Source organism: Alosa sapidissima, chromosome 3 (assembly GCF_018492685.1).
Source record: "Alosa sapidissima isolate fAloSap1 chromosome 3, fAloSap1.pri, whole genome shotgun sequence".
In the NCBI taxonomy this organism is placed as follows: Eukaryota; Metazoa; Chordata; class Actinopteri; order Clupeiformes; family Clupeidae; genus Alosa; species Alosa sapidissima.
In genome coordinates, this window is record NC_055959.1 from 31,590,436 (window position 1) to 31,602,536 (window position 12,101).

The 12,101-nt window shown below is 40.1% G+C and overlaps 1 long non-coding RNA gene across 1 annotated transcript; it reads right to left on the reverse strand.

Annotated features, from left to right (window-relative positions):
* Positions 1–542: 542 nt before the first annotated feature.
* LOC121704835 lies at positions 543–12,101 on the reverse strand. The gene is made up of 3 exons (XR_006030665.1): positions 11,549–12,101; positions 9,772–9,780; positions 543–553 (listed from the first exon to the last, which is right to left on the reverse strand). It is a non-coding gene; the product is annotated as an uncharacterized LOC121704835 (long non-coding RNA).

Sequence of the window (12,101 nt, forward strand, 5' to 3'; positions counted from 1 at the left end):
AATCAACAATCTGCATCTACAATCCATATCAACAATTTGAAATTGATAAATACGTTTCTTTGAACAAGTGTATCGTTGTTACAATCTTATCTGACTACCATAGGTATTGTTATCATTCCTGTAAGGGCATTAGGTTATGTCTGAACACAAATGTGTGTAATCTGTCAGTATTGTTAAATGTTATTAAAGGTAGGGTCGGTGATGCTGAATGACATTTACATTACATTTATTCATTTGCCAGACGCGTTTATCCAAAGTGACAGAATTAGCATATAACAACCTTGTGTTTGTTTATGCTTATGTTTATGTTTACATTTCTGAGCAGATGCTTTTGTGCAAAGTAACTTGCATTGTATTTGAACCAAAGACTAAACAAAACATACCAGACAGGTAGTGTACTGGCCTCACTAACTTTAGCTCATTAGTTATCCAGCAAGTTAAACATTAGACTATAGGATACAAAGAACGTCGATGCAGCTTGATCCTTTGTTCAGTTTCTCCCATTCCTTTATTCATTTTGTAAAACTGTAACACAGAAATACATCTCTTTCAGCTCATTTATGCCTTTTTAGGAATATACATCACATAGAATATGACTGACTGCAACCATAAATAACACACTTCATCGCTACCACGTTTCAGCCGCCATTACGATAGAAGAAACCATATCAATGAACTAAAATGGCTTATATTGCATGTCACACAGTTACCTAACACACATGTAGCAAACGAAATAATACTTACAGGCATTGCCCTCATAGGGAACCAAATTATATTTAAAGCGACTTATGCTGTAAGCTTGTAGCTGAATATTCACGAGACACTAAAACAACCGTGCAACTCGTACTTCTTTTCAGTGCGTGAGAGAACTAGCCTGGAAACCAGACTCTCTGACTTTGCAGAGAGTCTGGCCTAGATCCATAGGCGTTCGTTTATTTCCGGGTGGGAGGGCATAGTTTTAAGGTTTAAAATCATTGGAGTTCCTTTGAACCGCTTTGAACCAATCACTAACAACCGGCGTTTCGTCATACAGAGAAGTTTCTCTGCAGCACGCCCATAACAAGCACAGGTGCATCTTATCAGCAAACAATCACACGTTTCATCTGCGTAACTCTCGCCAAAATGTACCCAAGTCAAACTTTCATATAAATGCATAAGTACGTCCAAAGCGCCACTTTTAAGCTTGTATGCGTTGTCGTTTTCGGGTGAAATTACCTTTTGAATGGGATTCCTATAGGGTTACTACTTTTTTGATACAATCGCGTCAAAATCGCTATTTTTCAAATTCTATGAAGGCTCGACACAACATGAAACTTTGATCGAAGTATCATCAGTGTCTCTACACATGAACTCGAGCATTGAGAACATTGTTGGTGTACACAGAGTTTACTAAAAGAGAGGTTTTGAACAACTCACCTTGTTTTTTCTGCTCGCTGCCATCTTGCCATCTTGCAAGGAGTGAGTTGTCCAAAATCTTTCTTTTTAGTAAACTATGTGTACACGAACAATGTTCTTAATGCTCGAGTTCATATGAAGAGACACTGATGATGCTTCGATCAAAGTTTCAAGTTATGTCGAACCTTCTTAGTGTTTGAAAAATAGCGATTTTGACCCGACCATGTAGCCTACTAAACTACAGTTTGACTCGGGTACGTTCGTAGCCTTTAGTGACAAAATCTATGACTAAAGTTTAGCTGACGATATAACATCCTACTCCACTGTGACTTCGTTCATGACACTCCTGTTAATAGGCTAAACTATTATTTACATTTGCTCAAAGATTTCATAAGTATAAGTCATTTTCGCTCCCTACGTTGATGTATTCCAAGCGATCTGCTTCAGGGGCGGGGACGTAGTAATTGAAACACCATGCCTGGGTACGTAATCGCTCTCAGGGACGCCCACTGTTCGCTGGTTTGTCGGCTGCCCAACTGCCGAAGTAAACGAGCGTGAATCAACCTATTCCAGACGGAGTACTGTAGGGAAAAGAAATCGACCGGAAGTACGTAGACAGGCCAAGGCCAGGCTATGAGAGAACAGGAAGTAGGCGGAACACATTTCTGCATACCGGAAAAATGACAATTTCTGAATATGTCTTCTGTAAAAACCCAAATCTGTAAAAACGTCTACATCATGACAACAAATAGTGATCTACAACTAATACAATTCAAAGTGCTTCACAGATCTCACTTCACTGCACAGAAATTGTCTAAAATGGGGTTTGGTTCTGATTTATGTTCTCACTGCATGCAAAATAACCCAGACACATACATTCATGCTGTCTGGCAATGCATGCAGTCAGCCGATTTTGGGTAAGCGTCACAGAATCATTCTCTTCTATCTTTGGCTGTCACATCCAAGCTACCCCTTCCCTATGCATACAACCACAATCCATTTAAGCACCTCATGCAATAAAATACTGCTAGTAGCACTGACTATTGCCAAGAAAACAATTAACTGGAAATCAAGGAACAATGTACATATCACTCATTGGAAAACAGATTATATATCAATAGACAATCTATCAACTCCAAACGTAATCAATACTCAAGATACACCCTCACCTTGGTCACCCTTCATCACCTACTTACAGTCCTGACCCTCTGTGCCTGAGATTCAAGTCACAACTTCACATCCACATATTCCTCCACATCCACATGTAAATAGCCACTAACACTAGGGCGGGGGATGGTAGCTGGAACAATTATTATTATTATTATTATTATTAGTTGCATATCAATAAAATCTCCCTCTCCCCTTCCTCCCTCTTCTATTTTATGCCTGGGGGCCGGATACCTTGTGAGGGGGCCAAGCGACACTGTGGCCATGCATGGGTGCCCAGGCAGTCTGTTTAATCAGTCAGCCAATCAATTATTTCTATTTTTATTCCACTTATTTTTATCCCACGTAAAGAAAATAAGACTCATTTCCTCTGTAACCCTCCTCTTCTGTGATCCAGCTTCCATCTTCCCGGCCCAACAGTAAGCCAGCATTACTGCTACCCCCCTTTTTCATTCCTATCATTTATTTTATTCCCGTCATTTCATACAGTATCTATAGTCAACCTGTATGCAATAATTCTCAGCCTCTATATCTGTTGTTAATGTTGTCATGTCAAGATATGTCAAGGTGTCAAGTCAATTTTATGTCATGTCAAGATATGTTTTTTTGTAGTGTACAAGTGTCTATTGTTTTGTGTAGTATTCATGTGTCTATTGTATTGTGGTATTTTGTTTGTAACTCCATTCTTGTTTGCAATTTAAAAAAAAACAACAACAAACAAACCCTCTGCATACCGTACATAATCTCCCCATTCATACTTATAGACTGAAACACACCCTCTTTCACTTTCTCTTCCACAGAACAGATGGCTCACACGCACACACACACACACACACATGCACACACACACACACACACACACACACACACACATACACACGTCCTACCAGCAGGTCTGCAGACTTAAGACCTGTCAGTGCCACTGACTAACCCTCATTCGCATCAAAAGGAGTGTGACCTAATACTGATGTTATCTAGATGTCTCATTTACAGATACGCCCATATCAGTTCAGGTCAGGACACTGAGGTCATGGAGGTACATCTATCTATAAAGCAAAAAGCGTCTGTGTGTTTGTGTGTCTGTGGCACGCATATCTCGCTGACCGTTTGTCAGACTGACCTAAGATTTCGTATGTGGCTCGTGCATGGCACAAAGGTGTGCACTCTCAATTTTGAAGATTTTTGAATGCATATTTACAGTATGCTTATTTACGTAGGACGTTTATCGCTGCACTGCACTGTTTCCAAGGGGTCCAGTTTCAGGGGAGCTCCACCCCATACATGAGTAGAGCGTCTCGTCACCAGTGATATGCTAATGAGTCCCAGAACGTCCACGCCCTTTTTCAGGTGAAGGAAGTAGGCACTTTGCTACTACTGTTGACAGAACAGTAGGTTACTTCAATGAGCAGGCACCATGCCTAAAAGCTGCTGTGTTGTATTTTGCAACAACAAAAAATAAGGATTTGCGGTTTAGTATGTTGCCACAAAAAGAAAGGGAAGGGAAAAGAAGGGGTTTGTGGCTCCAATCAGGAGAGAGAATCCCGATGGGAGGCTGTGGGACCACTGCCCAACTGCCGAAGTAAACGAGCGTGAATCAACCTATTCCAGACGGAGTACTGTAGGGAAAAGAAATCGACCGGAAGTACGTAGACAGGCCAAGGCCAGGCTATGAGAGAACAGGAAGTAGGCGGAACACATTTCTGCATACCGGAAAAATGACAATTTCGCCCAGTAGATGGCACTCTAACACAACAATATGTCTGTTAAGACCATGGGCCTGTACTACGAAGGGAGCTTAACCTACCCAGATGTAACCCAGGGTTACTTTGTTAAACCAGGGTTGACAAAACCTGGTTATCTTAAGTGGTGTTAATCGGTACTACGACGCTGATTATGAAGTTGATTTGTTGAGCCGGGGTTAACCTAATTGGAGTTTGTGCGCGTTCACATAAAAGGGGCGGGTTGCAGCGCAAGTCACCACTTTCAATGATGACGCGATCACCTTATTTTACGGATGAGGAATGCACAATTATTTTGCCAAGTTATGAGGAATTAAAACCCACTCTACGTCAAAAATCAAATACGTCGGCAGTAAACAAAGCAAGGCTGTTGGCAACGCATTGCAGATCGGGTAGCCTAAATGCCTAAAAGTAAAGTTTTATTCCATGTTCTTCAAATATGTGTTACGGAGGATTAGTAGCTTGCGGAATGTGCTAGTGAAATGTGGGGAGATATCTGCTGAATGTTATAAAAACTGTTATGTGTTAGAGGGTAGGGTAAATGTAACATGTTAATACAGTATGTCTTACCTAAAAGCCCAACCACGACACTGAGTAGTAATGTGAGAATGGACAGTGTTCCTACTTAAGTCACTTGAAAGGTTTTGCTAGAGGTTGTTGAGGTACGGATATGTCCACCCAACCAACAGATACACACACTACTCAAAACACAAAGAGCCCGCTGTCAGGAAGCTGCCTGATCTACAGATTTACACACTATCAATATTTCAACATTACAAATGTGGGAAAGAAGTGCAAGGACAGTTAAAGGATAATTCCAGTATTTAGCACTTTGAAGCCTTTTTCTGGTTTGTTTTGGATGGACTTGACCCAACACTTTTTGGGTCGTTTGGTTGTCTCCCCCTAGTGCTTCTCCGCGGAAAAAGCGAATATGCAACCTTCTGGTCTCGGTCCGAACACATCCGGATGTAACTCAGCGGAAGTATCCAATCGCGCCTCGAAAATGTAGTCAGATTGTAGTTTCTAAGAAGACTGCAAAACGGACTCCGACTTGGCTTTGTTGCTGTTGAAATTGTAAGTAGCCTACCCTTGGGTGAACTTCGTTTTTGTAATGTGATTTGATAGTCTCTTGAACAATGTGTTGCTCGACCATTTTATTATTTCTTTTTTTTTTTATCAATACATTTTGATGTATATATTTGATGTATATATATATTTTCTCTCTCTTGTTTTCCTCTTGATTTAAGAGTCCATAGCCCAATGTGAGATCTATATCTGTGGTATGGTTAGGAGGAGGGTGGGTGTGCGGGGTATTGAAATTGATGTTTTTGTGATTTTGCTTTGTTTGATAATAAATACAGTGAATTCAACAAAAAAGAAAGAAAAAAAGATATACTCACTATCACATACACACAGATAGTCGCCTGGCCTCAGGTCCACACACTGTTTCACACACACACACACACACACCTCTCCCTGTGCACTCCAGAGTTCCAAGGGCAAACAGGGATGGCCATGTCAAACACTGCGGGCTTATATCTATATCAATAAGTTACTGGTGTCTGTGTGTTAGAGAGGGAGAGAGAGAGAGAGTATGTGTGTGTGGGCCTATTTATCTACTATGTCAGTGTTGTTTGTGAGGTTTTCTTTTCTGTGTGCATGGGTGTGTAAGAAGCCTCATAAATGATATATATATATCCTCGGAAACATAGAGACGTCGAACTATATCCTCACTTGAAGGAGCTTGTGTGGACAAATAGGGTGAAGAGTTAAATGGCAATGATATTATTATATACTCGTTAATCTGACTTCATTTGGTTAATAATTTGTATCACCAATCAATTACCAAGTAACTAGTTTATCAGCTATGGAGGAGAATGGCATGGCACACTACGGGAATTGAAGTTATCCGATTGGTAGGCAAATGAACAATTTAATAGGCATTAAGTCTTAAAGGTAAATGTAACCAATATCACTTCAGTTGAATGTACAAGTAAACTCACATGGTCTACTGTAACAAAGTAGCAAATGGTAACAAAGGAAACTTAACCAATTCACAGAGGTAAACTTGACAAGTTAAAGATAACAGATACACCAGATAAAACAATACAAACCCAGAGATAGAGAAAGGGGGAGAGAGAAAGAGAGAGAGAGAGAGAAAGACAAAGGGAGACAGAGAGAGAGAGAGAGGGAGAGGAAGAGGGAGAGAGAGGGAGAGGAAGAGGGAGAGAGAGGCAAAAGATCAAGCCACAAGGGCCTAGCTCAAGAGGAGAGTGGAGATGGGAAAGGAGAAAGAAGAGAAGAAGAGAAGAGAACCCCAAGATGGGAAAGAAGACAGAAGAGCCCTAGAGGACCAGAGCCTCCACTTTTATCATTCACTTGGGCCACCCACGACTCATCTTTGGGCCACCCACGACTCATCTTTGGGCCACCCACGACTCATCAGAGCCTTTGTTGTCTGAGGTGGATGGGTGTGGCCCAGGTGGATATCATAACTTTATGCTACAGTTCAGTGCCGGCCCGAGCCTTTTGGGGGCCCTAAGCAGAATTTGATTTGGGGGCCCCCTCCCACAACGCAGAGTCACCTGTGCTTGGCGATAATTGACAACTTCACACTATAATGTCATATTATAAATTAATACAGTGAGGTTATGTATTAATACAGTGACTGATTATGAACTACTGTCCCCCTGGACACAGATGCATAAGGACTCGGTAGGCTCATTCAGTAATCCATCCTTGCTCTCATGCCAAAAATGTTTTGGGGCTCCGCTCTAGACTTCTGGCCCCATGTGCTTGGTAAACCAATGTATTAGTTGTTATTTACACCAACCCTGTCACCTTTTAATCTTAGAGGGTACTAATTTATTTATTATTTACAGATTTATTTAAAACATTCATATTCAAAGTGAAGCACTAAGGGTGGTTTACTGAAGTTGAATTGACAAATAACGAAATACAACAGCATTTGTATTTGTTGTAAACAAGTACATCCGTTTAATGACTTGTTTTTCAACAGATTTGCAGAACAGATCCGCAAATGTGCATTAAATGAGCAATCTTCAACTACAAAATAAAACCAAAATAGACAAACATTAATAATCAAAAATAAAATGTCCCAAAAAATAGATACTTATTCCTACTTCGTTCCTGGCTTTCAGGTATCTGCAACTCTGCAGTGGACGAACCTGCAATGATTAAATAAATACATAAATAAATAAAACAAAAACTATGTTAAATGTGTCATGTCATATTAACAGGCTACAGTATGTAACCATTTGCCATCAAGAAAACCTCACCTTCTGTGTCATCAGCCATGGAGGCAGACACTTGATGAGGTAGAGTTAGGTAGAGATAGAGATGTGCTCCAAAGTATTTCAACAGTGTCTCTGAAAAAATATATATATATTGCATAAGTGCATATTTGATCGAGCAGAATGAGTTTATTTTGCTATCATTACTTACACTCATCAACAAGCAATTCCACATGTAACAATTCATATTCTATTGGCAAATGAGGCATAATCAACAGTATACTTAATTGCAGTATGGTGAACGCTTAACATGGTGATCTACTGCAGCCTAAATATTAGGGTAGCACCGCTACATCACTTGCCACTATCTTAATCCAATGTAAGTCTATTTTCATCACAGAAGTCTCCCCACCCAATATGGTATATTTTCTCAAACACTACCATCTCTCTCCAAAGATCTTAGAGCAGAGCGCACATACTGTTCCATCTTTGCCTATGAAGCTGGAACGTTACCGATGGCCAGAGTCACGCTAGTCAGTGGGTTGGGACTGGGAGCCTGGGCTTAGCCTGCTGTTGCTATCAGACTTACCACTATGTCACATATTATAGAACAGTAATAAACTATCAACACTTTCAGGTGCGAAATCAGAAACAATCCCTCTGTGGTAAATTTGCCTTCAGCTACAGTACGTTTTCATGTAGCTACTGTAGTGCTAATGTCCACTTCAGTCAGCTATCGATAGCTAACTTTAATTTACAACATAAGCCCACCTATGGCTAGGGTACATGCTTGATTAAACATCCAAAACAATCCCAATATCCTTGACATCTGAAATACACCTAGATAAATATATATTAATGGGAGACATTTATCTGTTGATGGCGGGGATTTAGCTCTGGTGATGGCTTATATTAGATCATGACAGCTAGCTAGCTGGCTCAAGTACAAAACATACTGTAAATAATATCATGCAAACATACCTGTATCTTGCTCGTTTTTCTCCTCCTCTGTCATTTTCTTCTTACTGTTTTCGGGACCAGAGGGATACGTCCTTTTTTGTGACTTTTCTTAACATTACCGTCTCTTCCGATTTTTTAACTTTATGCAGTGTCTGCACGAATTGTCTATGCACCCGAGGTGTCTAGTTTATGCGCGTGACTCAAAGGCTGGCAGACACAGTAGAGGTAGGCAGGCATATTGATCATGAAATCAGAATTTTTATTAATTGTTTCATTTATTCATTCATTGATGTCACTTGTTTACGTTATTTATTATGTAAAAAAAAAAGAAAGAAACTCGATTGGGGGCCCCAAGCAGCCGCTTAGTTCGCTTATGCCTCGGGCCGGCCCTGCTACAGTTTAATTCTTAATCTACAACTATGCACAGATACATTCAATTGTACCAAAACCATAATCAGACTGTTGCCCACATTACAAGTATTAATTCAACACCAAACATGAATGCATTATTCACAACACATATTTACAGAGCAATACTGTATGATAATGAGGTTGGCCTATTTCACCACAAGACATCAAGTAGGCCCAGGACTGAGTTATCTCTCAGTAGAGGGGCCAGAACAAGGAGCAAATGGTCACTTTATGCATGAGCGGGTGTTGGGGATCTTTGGCCATGGCCAGCTAAGACAATACAGATCAAACACAGGCATCCACACATGTAAATTGAATGCAAAAAGGCATTCTTTAGAAATGCACAAGGTTTGGGCAAAAGACGGGCCTTACAGATGTTCATGGGCACTGTGAGTAGAGTTTTGTATGACTTTCTTGTTCAGCAACATTCTCAGCAAATGTGTGAATAAAGGATTGTGGGTATGTAAGAAAGTCACACGATGAGGCGACACTGACCTGGGGACAGACTTGCCCTCTTCCACCCACACTGCCTTGTTTTCACATGCAGTTGTAATTTCAGAGGAACATGGTTTTAAAAAAGGCAAAAACGGAAATACAGGAGAAAAAAAGCCATTCGCTTATTTTAAGAAGTGGGAAAGTCTGTGAGAATAAGAGAGTGAGAGAGAGGGGGGGGGGGGGGCAAAGGGAGGAGGGAGAGTTGAAAAAGGCAGAGATGGATTTAGTACCAATGTAGAGCGAGATGGTGAGATATTGAGAGCAGGTTTCATAAGAGAAAAAAGACTGAGAGAACACATCTAGCCTACAGTTAAAAGCCAGCTACAGATGGGTGAGATAAGGAAGCACACAAAAACACACTGACACTCACAGAAAGATACACATATGTACTTTTCCTCTCTCTCTCTTTCTCTCTCTCTGTTTTATAAATGTTGCCAATAAAACGTATTACCCTCACAAATGAATTTCCACATGATTAAAGATTCTATTATATTATATTCTATTAGGTACATACATGCCTTTGTATTTTTGTATATTTCATATTTCATAACTGTGCATTTAGCTGGCAGTATTGTAAAATATACTCTCCCTATACTCTAAATTGCACCTTCCTTCCTGTCAACATCATTTGTGAACATGGGTGTAATATGATGTGCTAAAAGACGCAGTTTTACAATTTAATGTAATAATATTTACAAATCATATTTTTGCACTCTCCCCCCCCCATTGTCTAGGAAATCCTAAGTGTAGCCATTCATATGCAACTATCCAACATATCCAATCATGGGCGGATTATGAACTTTCGGGCCCCTGGGCCCAGATGTATTAAGGGCCCCCCACTTATTGTTGTATATGTGGGAGGGGGGGTTTGAAATTTTTACATTTTTTACAATCAGAAATTTTTACATTTTTTTGATGTGATTTCCTGTATTCTGGTGCATTTTGGGGATAGCCAATACTAAATTTAATCAGATTCATAGCCTTCATCCTGATTTGTTGATATTGAGGCAATGATTCCATGCAAAGGCTTGGGCTTCAGGGCCCCCTGACCCCTTGGGCCCCTGGGCCCGGTAGGCCCGTGCAGTAATCCATCCCTGTATCCAATATATTTTGAGGTACACAGAAATGTATGTGACATTGTGCTGTGTGGATGAGATATACGTCACATGGGTGGATGGGATATGTGTAATACATGTTATATGTGTCTATATGTGGTGTTGTGCTATGGAACATGGATGGAAAATGTGTGGAAATGATTATCCCTATGGGACAATAAAGACTATCAATCTATAATGATTATCCCTATGGGACAATAAAGACTCTGTCAATCTATAATGATTATCCCTATGGGACAATAATGACTCTGTCAATCTATAATGATTATCCCTATGGGACAATAAAGACTATCAATCTATAATGATTATCCCTATGGGACAATAAAGACTCTATTAACCTATAATGTCAAGCGGTTACCCTGTTCGGAAAACTGCTCTTCTCTCTCTCTTTTTAATGTTAAAAAGACATTTAAATAAATTGGCATAATTTAATAATAGGGGCCATGTTTGTTAAAAAGACATTTCATCCAGTATCACAAGGATTGGTTGTACTGTCATGTTTGGTTAATCTATTATTCGTGCTGGTAGGGGGACAGTGTTCTTAACAGTCTTCTGTAATAAACTCCGGGTTCGCTAACCGCGTTGTTGGTGCTTCGTTTTATGGGTAGGGACCCTGCAAGCTACTGATGAGGTTTGGTGCTGTTTTGAACAATATTACTGGTTAAGAAATGCTATTTGGGAAGTGTTTCGTAGCTAATCCATGTTTGCGATTTGGGGCTATAGCGTATACCGGAGCAAGCTCTGTGGTTGATCAACAAAAATACTGTCTCCACGGCTTATTTTATGTGTTTTAGTGCGGAAAAAGACCCTTTTTCTGGCTTCATTCTCTTATTTGGTCCAGAAGCACGGCATCGAGAGTAAACACGTCTTAAAATACCTACAAATTAAATAATCTATTCAAGCAAAAATTAACATCCAGACAGCTAACCTGGACATCCCCCCACCAATCTTGGAGCTGATCAACATTCCCTCCCCCCCAAAAAATCTCTCCAAAATGTAAAAAATTATATACATTAAGCCTGCCATATCACAAATAGTAATCAGACTTGTCCATAACTCCCGGTGCCGACTTCTGGACCCAAATCTGTAAAAACGTCTACATCATGACAACAAATAGTGATCTACAACTAATACTATTCAAAGTGCTTCACAGATCTCACTTCACTGCACAGAAATTGTCTAAAATGGGGTTTGGTTCTGATTTATGTTCTCACTGCATGCAAAATAACCCAGACACATACATTCATGCTGTCTGGCAATGCATGCAGTCAGCCGATTTTGGGTAAGCGTCACAGAATCATTCTCTTCTATCTTTGGCTGTCACATCCAAGCTACCCCTTCCCTATGCATACAACCACAATCAATTTAAGCACCTCATGCAATAAAATACTGCTAGTAGCACTGACTATTGCCAAGAAAACAATTAACTGGAAATCAAGGAACAATGTACATATCACTCATTGGAAAACAGATTATATATCAATAGACAATCTATCAACTCCAAACGTAATCAATACTCAAGATACACCCTCACCTTGGTCACCCTTCATCACCTACTTACAGTC